Genomic DNA, 11,704 nt, shown 5'->3' with positions numbered 1-11,704 from the left:
TATGGAATGATCTAAACATCAGTGAAGTTCCTCATGAAGGACTTAAATTGTACCTTACCCACAGAAATCTTGAAGTGTTGGGGAATTTCCAGAAAACCAGTTATCTGGATGCTGTTATCTCAGCATCTACATAGAACTACTTAGAAATTAAAGACAGGTAAAGCTGAAATAATTGAACATTCCAAACACGTTTTGATTAAAAAGACTTAGAAGATGAGTGATGCAAATCAATTCAATTTGCCAACTTAAGGAGAATAAGAGTTTAACTAGATGTGGTAAAGTTGATAGAAAACATCTAGCATTCTCTAAAGGCAGGTGGTCCGGGGCTAGGAAGCGTAACTATAAACACTATTGGTATGGTGTCACTCAGTCACTCAGGTAGTGAGGGAAGATCTGTGGTACTCAGTGGCCTCACATGTGACTAGTACTGTACCTACCTGAAGAAAGGGTTGTGGGAGGTGGGGAGGCAAGAGAGAAATCCACATCAATTTTGATAAGTTAGCTAAGGCCTGAGGGCTTTGAATTGCATTAGTTTTATGCTGCTACCACTCTGCTGGCTTGAATAGAGCTGTTTCAAAACATATAAAGATCAACTCAGTGTATGTGCTTATTGGAAAGAGTGAACTTGCTGTGTTTTTACATAGAAGTTACTTGGCTAATCATAATATTAGTGATCCAGTTTAGAAAACAATCATTCCCAGGATGAAAAATAATTGTCTAAAACAATATATGATGATTTCAATTACCTGAAAATGAAACATTTAGGGTGAGCCTGAAGAATAAGCTACTTTGTGATTTTTTTTCTCTTTTTAAATGATGAAGAATTTGGGGAAAAGAACTAAATTGGAGTTAAATGATCTATTGCTATTGTCAATTGGTGAAATTATTAGATTGCTGTTTCTACCATTTCTACAGATTTAGTATTATGCTTTTTCAGGTTCTTAATAATGAAACTGCCTTCTTGAAACTCAATCATCTTATCTAAAAGTAAAGTCAAGTCACTTGCAAACTTTTTGATCTGCAAGTAAGCAAACTATAGCTTAATTTCTGACAAGTGATCACTGCCCCTTTAAATTGCATGCAGATTTCACCACTAAAGGAATACCACCTGAGTCATCAGCAAAACTTAAAGCAAAGACTACAAACAGATAAGCCAACAATTTAAGCTAAGAAAACCTCTCCTCAGATTTGACAACACAAGTTGAATGTTACCATCATGTGCGGACCAGTCACAAAAGGGAACAAAGCCACTGCAACATTTGTTGTTTCGATGTCAGCCACATGAGCTACTTGTTTGTCTCTGGTTTCTGTGGATACAGGGGTAAGAAGACCAAAGCTACAAGGTTGAGAGCACTGATTTATCTTCTGAGGTGGTAAAGGACTGTGTCTGATCATATTACGTCCCTCGTCATAGGGGAGGGTACCCAACAGTGACAGAAAAGGCTTCAAAATTATTACTGCAACACCAAAGGGAAAGATACTAAGAAAAGTAGAAAAGACCCTTTCCAGTAGTTACCATAGTACAGGTAGGCTTGTGAAAGAAGTGAGAAAAAAAAGCTGCAATTTCAGCTGCTATTCCAGGTTCCCCTGGAATGGGGGAATTCACTCCCTTGGGATTTACACTCCAGTGAGAGTAAATCCAGTGAGAATACTAACACACAACAATGGCAATGTCGCGCTCTCATTGTGTTTTGGGAACTGGAAGCTGTGGGGGTTCCCATGAAATTAAGGAAACAATGCCTCTTTTTCCTCCAATAGTTTTTGCTTTTTTTGGGGGGAGGTGTGTGTGTGTCACAAAATCAACTGAACTATGTAAAATAAAACACTGGAACATATTGACCTGAACAAAGAGATCTAAAACTGGTGTAAGCAACAGACAGGCTGTTATAAACTGATTTATGGTTCCTGAGTTCCCTAGGGAACTTTGTTCCCTGACTAAAAGTAGGGCAAGTTTTTGTCAATAAGCTGCAGAGCCTCAGTAATGATCCAGTTTGAATGGAAACAGCAATGGCCTAGCACATGTGAGTCATCTTGGACCTTGACCTCCCAGAAGAGGTGTGTGCACCATTACACCTGGGTGGCAATGATGGGGCAGCACTAGCTAGTGGGACAGATGGGGGAATTGTCTAGCTTTTTTTCCTCTAGAAAGGTAGGAAAGTGAAAATATCTGAGTGGAAAACTAATTGCTGAACTCTGCCCCCCATTCCTCCTCCCAGCCTATTCTAGAGGTATTTTGGAAGAAAAGCAAAAGCAGATGGAAGGACGTATTGAAATTTATCTATGGAAAAGACATTTTCTAACTAGCTCTATCAGGAATATCAATACCTGCTTGAGCTAACAAGCATGCTAAGATTTATGGTTTTTCTTTGTCAAAGGATGTTAGTCAATGCCCTTCAGAGTTAACCATTAAGCTTATTATTTCTCATAGTCTGAAAAAAATGGTACTTTCTTCTCTGGAGAAGTTGCTAAAGGGAATTTAGGTGGAGTAGACACAAGAACAGAACCAACACTGAGTAAGATAAAGTTCAAAGTTTGTTTGTTAAGTGGGATGGGTATTGCAGGCAAACAGTGATTTCTGTCCTGTAACACTCTCACTCAGTTGCAGAAATCAGGCCTCAACCCCTCTGGTCCAGTTCAGCCTGGCAGCATGGACCCTGGGGGACAGGACACTTACTCTGACCACTTGGTGTGGCAAAGTCCTGGCTGGCAGGTTGGCCCCTGTGTATAGCAGTTCCACTTTGGACTCAACCTTTCACATAATGTCAGGTACCTGAGCATGTGTGTTTCTTCTCTTGCTCCCGCCCCTCCCCATGGGGCTACTGTCTCCACTATTTATTACTTTCTATACTGGACTGTTGACACAAACTGCAAATTGCCTCACTAACTACATAGTTCCAGGACAATGTCTTTGATTTTCTCCGTATACAAGGTCAATCAGCAGTGTCACTTGAGGTTTCTATCACCTTCTGGTCTCCCATTTCAAATGTATCAGGAAATTGTTATATAACTGTTTCTGACTTTGCAAAGTTCATCTATTGCTTCTGTTTTCTAACTGCTACTGGATTCATCTAGTTAGAGCTGGGCAGATGCAATCAAAGTCTCATTTACCTGAGCAGTTCTTTAAGGCTGGTTTCAACCCAGGACAGAAATAAATTAAAGAAATATTTCCCTGTCACTCCTCAGCTCTGGTATGTGTAGCTAAAAGCTTGCCTAATCAGACACACCTTTTACATGCAGCTCCAAACAACTCTCTAGTATGGGTGTTGTCCTGGTGCCCTGCGGTGCTGGCAGGGTACCCTTGGCAGACCTGGCTGTAGGCATTAAGAAGTTACTGCCTCCTGGTAACATCCCTATTTCTCTTCCAGATGCTGTATGGTGTATCACATTTTCACCAGCAAAGTCTGAAAGTATTAAAATGTTCAATGTTATAGTAATAAATTAGTTGGTGTGGTTGCCAGCTAATATGGTTTGTAAAAGTAATTTTGTCTTGTCACAACAGTGAAGGTGATAAAGGAAAAATCCAGTGGGGTCTCATTAGTAATATTGCTTTTCTGGCAGATCTAAATATTGCTTCAAATAGATGTAGGCAGTTGCAGGTAGTTGGACATACAGGAGCCTGTATGGTTTCAGCTGAGACTTATTATGCCCTCTGGGTCTAGAGCAGAAATCCATTGCAGTAATAATGGTGCTTGAGACTAGAGTTTGGGGCCAGGAAAGATAACATAATGAAAGCAACTAAGGATTACTTTAATTTTTTTTGGTAAAATCTTAAAGAAAAGCTGAGTAGGTATTTAGCAAACTAGAAAATCGGATCAGGTAAGTCCTCTGATTTTTGTAATTGATTGCATCAAGAAAAAGTTTTAAATTACTTTGATACCCATATAGATGGAATAGTTTCCTGCATATGGATGAGATAAATACAGGTGACATGATAGATGACACACATAGCTGAAATGACCAAATACTTGATGCTTTTGTAAAAAAGTATGGGATCAAATCAGGCACCACTTCTGAATCATTCCAAACCTCCACCTCTTTTGCATTTCATGACTTCATTCCCAAATGAAAGACTCTCACGGGAAGACTCTGGTTCTCCCACTATTACCAGGCCATTTCTGGAGCCAGAGATTAGCTGTCTGATTTTGGACTTTCAACAAAGTGTGTGAACCTCTCAATGAGGTTCACACAATGAACACTTCTCAGACTCACTTGCGTTCTAACTGAAGTATATATTTAGGCCAAGTTTTTTAAAAGAACCCAAAGTCATAAATGGAATTTGAGCTAACAAATCCCTTAGGTTCATGAAAAATCCCAAACTCAGGCTATAGTCCTCTAAGCAATTAAATAAGTGATTAAATCAATACGTTTGAATCATTTAATTGAAAATCTGCATGTCCATGTAAAGTTAAGAACACGCAGTACATATCTGAAAGATCAGGGGTGTAATTTGCTAAGAAATCCAGGTGGACATGTTTTTGTGAGTAACAAATATCTGCACATTTGTTCTTTCTTTGAGTCACTTTCCTGTAGGCTTTCATCCTTAATTATGCTGCCATGGTATGAGCACCTTTCTCGTATTCAATTATTTGTTTCCTGTTTATTTTTCTTTAAGAAATTATCTCGGTTCTGTGCAGTCAGTTTCTCTCAGGAGAAATGTATTGCTTTTCTGCTCATTACCAGTTTTTAACTGTTAGTGAAAGTATGGGTGGTTCCATCCTGTGTTCCAAAAGAGCCAGACAATACAATACCCAGCTCACTGTTCCCATAGACTCTGACAAGGGGTGAGTTGTTTGGTGGAGCTCTGCAGCGATCAAAATACTTCTGATGGACTATTTTTCTGCTCAGAAGTATTCTGCTGTTCCTCTGAAATAAGTTTTCCATATCAGCGTGACAACATTATATTTAGGGGAAAAAAAAAGCTTTCAACCATATTGAAAGATTTTTTTTTCTTTTTGTACTGAAATGACTTTCACTTCACAGTTTTATTACAGATTACAACATCATGTAAAATAAGGAAAAATGAGAATGGAACAAAGCAAATATTTCAATCAATCTGAAGAACTTTTTTCTTGAAACTTTTCTTCATATATTTTCTTTGCTCCAGTTCAGCATGAAAACTAATTCCTAAGCAGAATTTTCTGTTTGAAATTAACTCATATGTATGATGATCTAATGGATTGTTATGTCATACCAGAACTTCAGAAAGGTACACATATACTTAAGGGCATTCAGGACAATATAATACTGCTTCAGGAATTATACTTTCTAAAAGTTCATATTAGCTCATTTGAGGTGCCATTTTTTGATAATTGTGTAAAACAGTTGGCTGAAAACAAGAAGTTCTGGCATTCATATGTGAATAATATGGGGTTTTTTTTAACTAGAGTGAGAATTTGTGAATTGAGAATTTTACATATAGCAATCAATATTTGGGTAGGTAGGTATCACTATTGTAATTTTTAACTGAAAATTTCCACATTACGGATTTCCTTTTTCTGGCTTGTTTGTTTTAGCTGGACCAGCACAAAGCATGGCCATTAAAGGATTGAGTGCCCTGAGTGATTATTCTGACGCTATGTTCATGCTGGGTTTTTTTAATTATACTTACAAAACCTTTATTTAATAGCAAAAAAACCCTTTCATAAAGCAGTGAATAAGACACAGCTGATCCATGTTTTCAAGTAGATCACTACAGACACTTATTAGCTGTACAAAGATTTCTGCAGATTACTGAACTACCTACTGTACTCTTCACATGGGCCTCACACTTCCCGGAATGTCTTTGATTTGATGGTCCCATCAGAATTTCAAAGAGTATCTAGTGCTTTTTTTCACATTTATTTTCTTCTGGTATAGAGACACCTTTTTTTCTTTAAGAAAAGCAAATAGGCAAAGGTTCATTTGGTTAAGGTGGCTCTGCACAGCCTGGATGTCTGGTAAGCAAGCCCAGCTGTCTGTGTTGCATGGTTTCTCGTGCTGTGTTTAGTTATGCTCTGCTAAGGTTGAATGTGTGATCTGATGTAGGAAGACATCTATTTAGTGCATATAGAAGTTGTAAAAGTATACACTTCAGCAAAATCTACCTATCAATCTCTGGTAGGATTTTCTGTCAGAGCTACAAATTCTGTGTTTACTACTGTAACCTATATTATTAAATTCAAATTACATTCGTGTTGCCATCCGAGTTTCATACTGGCTTGTTTTTGTTTTTTTCAGGTTGATACCAATTTATGTACAAGAACTTAAAGCTCTTTGGTACCTGAGGTCTCTTGTAAATCAACCTTTTCCATGCATGCTCCAGGTATGTTTTTCTCATTCTCTCTTACTCCATTTCTATTTAATTCTTTCTGTGAACTCATGGAGCTGATGCTTGTATCAAAATGTTGCTGTCCTGATGGCTTCCAAGGGCTGAAGACCAGGATATTTAGTCAAACTTAATCTCCTAACAGTTGTCTGTATGTCATGGTTTGATGGGCAGCAGCAAGGGTTGGATTCAAAACTAAAAGTGTTATGAGGGAAAACAGGTGTCACCCAGAAACCTGGAGAAATTGTAATAATCTTTCTGGGGCTCCACAAGATAATTTTTACCACTTTAATACATGAATCAGATTGCTAACAAGCAATGTTTTTACAGAAGGGAAGAAAAGAAAACTCTAAGACAGATAAACTATTATTCCTAAAGTGTAACAAATAACAATATCACTACTTTATGGAAAGGCAGCTGCTAGATCATCTCATTGCTTACTCTCTCCTGCAGCTCAGTTGCTGTTTCAGACTGTCAGTCTTGCTGGGTAGCAAAGTCTGATTTAAGTTGTGTTTAACTGTTGGATTGAACTACTTTCTGTTGGTTGCAATTCATTCCTCATTGTCCTTGCTGCTTCCAGTAACTTCAGCTGAGCTAACAAATCTTATTATCTCAACTCTTACGCTGTTACATTTAGAAGTATAATGCTGAGAACTGAACACTGGTGAACCTCAGCTCCTTCTCCTGCTTTGCACATGGGTCTCTTGCAAGGCATAAACCTCCAACTTTTCCACCAGTTTTTTTCCCATCCCAAAGTTCTATTCTTTACACCCAGATGCTATTTGCCAAACCCAGGCGTGACAACTCATTCCAGGAAGAGTGAATGGACTTAGGTTTTTGTAAAATCATAAATTCCCTCTACTTTATAACATAACTCCATCCTTCACAGAGCTATTTAATTATAACAGCAATACACACATAAAACAACTGTTTTAGGCCTGCCCATTTGTCCTTTCTATTTTTATCTCCATTGCTCCATGACATCTTGGGCTCTGAACTGTTCCCCATTCCTTGGGATCGGATCAGAGTTTCACTACATGAAAAGAAAACCAATCCTTCAAAAAGAGATGTGCAATTCATCCTTCAAGAGCCAGAGCTGTTATGTTTTCCTCTAGCCTGAGTGTAAAGACTGATCAGGTCTTGTTCTGCATGTGGCTGGTTTCATTAGTATGAGGAGATTAGCCAAGAACACAAGAGTTTTAGCAAAAATTTCATTAACTGGCTGAGATGTCAGCAATATATGGAAAGCTCTTTGCACACGGAAAGAATGTTTGCAGTCCTGAGTCTCAAGTGACCCACAAGAAGCTCCTTCTGAAAATATTCCCTCTTTCTTTCCTTCCATGGACAGTGAAGGTCTATGTGCCCTGTGTGGAGGCAAAATATTTGTGATGCCGGGAAGAAAAAAAGCCATCCCAAGTAGTGCAGGGCAGACAGGGATAAAAGGAAGAAAGGAGTGGAAAGGTATTGGGAATCGGCTTGGAAAGAAACACTTAAGTATGAAAAGTTTGCCTTTTTTAAAAAAAGGTAAACTTTTATTAAATTTTAAGGAGGGTCTCAGATTGCTTTGTCTGAGGAGAGCTAGAGGGAAAAGGGACACTATAACACTGCGGTCTTTGAGGGGGGATGGGATTCCTCATGCATTCAAGCTGGCTAAATATAGCTAAGATAATGTTTTCCCTAGTATGATGAAAGTCACCTCTTGGTTTATTGGGTACTTCACATACAAGTAAGAGAGAGGAAAAACATGTACAGTAACAGGAAAGGGCAGAGTTCCCAGTTCTTGTTATTTTTCATACAGCTAAATTAATGATTTACTGATCTTATGTGAATGTATGAGAACCTAATAGTCCCTAGCAATAAAAAGACTCTAACCCTTTCTGCTGCTGCTGCTGCTCCAAAGAAAAAGCTTCCCTGTTTGGTCTTACTCTAACCTATAAGCTCAGAAGCAGGCAAATGAGAATGACAGATTACAAGAACAACAGATTAATTTTATTTTTAAATCACATCTTCTAAGGTTTTGCATGTGATAGTTTAAAACTTGAGGTCAACAATACTACAAATGCTTTTATAAAGCACAGAATGGCTTTATTGTCACATATGAATCTTTCTTTAAAAAAAGCCTCTTTTTAAAGCTGGTGAAATCCCTTTAGGTGAGATGATTTCAAGGGAAAGTGTTAAAGCCTTTTTAATGCAGAAGTAAAAAGGTTCATTGTATAGGAGTGGATGAACAATCAGGCAGTCAGACTTCGAATACACTGCAAATGTTTTATGGAGGTGACAGAAAGCTCAGTGGAAAAGGAGGTAGAGTAACTGTTGCAAGACTTAGGGATACACTTACATTGCATGTTAAGCCTCGTCTGTCTTATTTCCATATTATGAAGACTTTAAACCAGGCCATGAACATCCAGGGACCCGAGGTCACTGGCTCCCTCCCTGTGGGGTCAGTATGGTGGGACCAGCCTCACTGAGGTTTATCTGTAATAAGAGCTGACTGGCATCCGAGCTAAGATGTGTGCCTGTATGTGTCCTGCTTTTCAGCTAGCAGTTACAATAAGGCAACACTGGCAGCACCAATACATCCATGAGTTCGAGGTCTTAAGGTATTTTATGGTGTTAATATGACAAATAAAATTCTCTGAAGGAAGGAAGGAACTGCGGAAATAGAAACCATGAGTCAAGAAATGTTTCCCAAGTGAACCTGTGGGAATGACTTGGGAGACCCAAGGCAGAAAAGCAGCCAGTCACTGCATAAGGCTCATGCAGGGTTACTCTTGCCTACAGGCAGTCTGCTCCAGAGAGTGTGAGACCGCCCAAAACCGGGGCATCTCACAGTCATGCAGTTCTGCAGAGCTGTTGGGAAATCTGCAGGTATGAGTGTTTGTGGGAAGCAAATGAAATGCGGTGAGGCAGGTGAGCAATGGAAAAGAGGGCTAGAATGAAAAGATACATGAGAAGCACTGGGGATCAAACTGCAAGGAGTAGATAGGAAGGAAGGAAAAAAGAAAAGCTATGCTAAGCAAAACTGTGTAGTTTGGAAAGTCAAGATATGAGGGAGGGCAGGAACATTGCTGTTGAGCTTGCTCTTCCCTTCTTTCCCAGGATGTCAGATCACTTTATGTCCCTTAAATAAATGCCAGTTCCTCCCTTTGTTTTCCCCCCACACCTCCCCAGATTATCCTTCCTTTTGCCTCCAGTTGATGGGCTTCTTTGGTACCTACCTCCTAGCCTGTGTAGGAAGCAATGGGTTTTCCCAGTTTCTTCTGTGTTCCAGGAATATGTCCATCACCACCTTTACTGAACACGTTTCCATGCATGCAAATTGATTCTCTTTCCACACACAGAGAGGCGAATGTTACTTAGAAAGTCATGTTACCCATGGACAGGGCAAAGGACTAAGTCACAACACAACTATCAGTCCTTGTTCTGAAAAGGAGGAAAGATAACATGCCTGTGTGAAGATGTCCCAGCTGACATTATCAATTTACTTTGTACAGGAGAGTGTAAAAACTCTGACTCACGTTGCGCTGCCAACTAAAAATTTATTTTCTTCCTCAAGAAGTGAAGACGAGCCATTAATAACAGTCACAGGCTTTGAAAGGAAGTGGCTCTGTATCAAACTCTGGAGGATTTAAATATTGGATGTTGTTTGTAACTGTCCAAATCGTGGGATTGAACTAACGTTTGTACAATGTTTTGTTCTCTTTGAATGAAAAGTACTGTAAAACTGCTTTGCAGTAGCCTGTTTGATTCCAGGCACCTCAGGGAGATGTGTAGCACTCCTGATATAAGTGTATAATACAGTATAATTCTGTAATATTTTTCCAAAACAGGCTGAGAACTACTTTTGTGGGTAACTGAGTAGAACAGCATTAGCTTTTTTAAGATTAGAATATAGGCCAAAAATTTTTATTCATTCTGTATAAAAAGTGTTATTCGTATATACATGGACAAAAAAGAGCAATAGGCAAAACAAAATGAACTGGAAAGCCCATTGGTTTTGCTTATTGCTTCTTGGGATGCACCTGACAAAGGGAGTGTTAAACAGCAAACAAAAGTCTCTGTTGTGCACTTCCCTTTCCATTTGCCTGGCTCCCTCAAAACTTCTGGGAATTAAAGCATTGCACTTGTGGTTCCCTTCTTCAAATCAAAATGAGGAAAGACCAAAGACAGAGTGAACTCTGCTTGTTTCAGTTTGATAACATTTCCTGAACAGACTGGCCTGTTTTCTTACTAGTGCATTTCCACTAGGATTGTGTGAACATAGTCATATTACAAGAGTTGCCTTGAGCAGAGAAAACCTTTGTTTCCCAGAAAGGATCCTTCAAAAGGGTGTGGTGTATTTTTCTTACTGTTTGCGTATGTCCCCACAGAGGCTGACTTATTAGGTGGGTTAGAAATGAAATAATCTACATGAATCATCTATATGTCAGTTCCACTGCAGACCAGGGAGCATGTAATCAGACCTGCTACATGTCCAAAAAGTATAGCTCTGCATAGTACCTAATCACTTCACAAAAGCTAGAGGCTTGAGGGTGGATCAGGTTTCATCAGGAGACTATAGCATGGCCAGAGCAATCATAAAGCAGAAAAAATTAAATAAGAGAGGGAGCATAAAGAAAAGGCACTTGGAAGTATACGTAGGATCTTTGTTTAAATTACTGCTTTCAGGTGACACTTACAAACTTTCCTAGCAATTGGCATGTAAAAATACCTGGTGATAGGCATGTTGGTATTGTACATATTTATGCAACTGTATGAAAAGATGTTGGGGCCTGCAATTTATCTGAGAACTGCTTCCTTTCTAGGCACTTCCTAAAAAAAAAATTCATGGAGGGGATGAGAGGGAAAAAAATTACAGCTGCTTGCGATGCCTTTGGAGCATGAATACTGCTGTTCTCTATTACTCTTTCAGTTGTGAGCAACTGGTCTTTGTATTGAAGAAGCATTTTAGCTATTACTAGGTGTATTTGGATGCTACTTCCATCATTCAGAAAGGCCCAGCAGAATTCTGTCGTGCACTTTCCAGTTGATCATGCATCCAGGCACAAAATGAAAGCTTGATGATTGGAGAACTGATGTGAGTAGGAATAATGGAATATGCGATTATGGAGAAGAAGAAAAATTTCAGTAGCTGTGACACTAACCTAGGATGTTAGAAACATGTCTGCTGCACCACAGATACCTGGACAATTTGAAATTAATTCTTTAGACCTCAGTTTCTATGGACAGTGTGAGGAAACAGTATTCAATACCCTACAAAACTATTGTCTTGCTGAGGGCAGTTGGATGGTAAGGCACTCCAACCCTGGTGATAGCAGCAATATAATGTTGATAGGCAAATACTTAAATCCCAGAGACTTCTATTCTGGAAGAGCAAGCCAACATACACATCAGTGGTGA

General features: G+C 39.1%; 1 long non-coding RNA gene across 1 annotated transcript; it reads left to right on the top strand.

Moving 5' to 3' along the window:
• The first annotated feature begins 1,094 nt into the window (after positions 1-1,094).
• LOC143157456 (uncharacterized) lies at positions 1,095-11,195 on the top strand. Its single transcript, XR_012994799.1, has 3 exons — positions 1,095-1,321; positions 6,217-6,301; positions 11,110-11,195. It is a non-coding gene; the product is annotated as an uncharacterized LOC143157456 (long non-coding RNA).
• The last annotated feature ends 509 nt before the right edge of the window (positions 11,196-11,704 follow it).

The sequence above is a fragment of the Aptenodytes patagonicus genome, chromosome 2, assembly GCF_965638725.1.
Source record: "Aptenodytes patagonicus chromosome 2, bAptPat1.pri.cur, whole genome shotgun sequence".
NCBI classification, from domain to species: Eukaryota; Metazoa; Chordata; class Aves; order Sphenisciformes; family Spheniscidae; genus Aptenodytes; species Aptenodytes patagonicus.
Note: the sequence above shows the minus strand (reverse complement) of the source record. Positions and strands in the feature narration are given on the sequence as shown.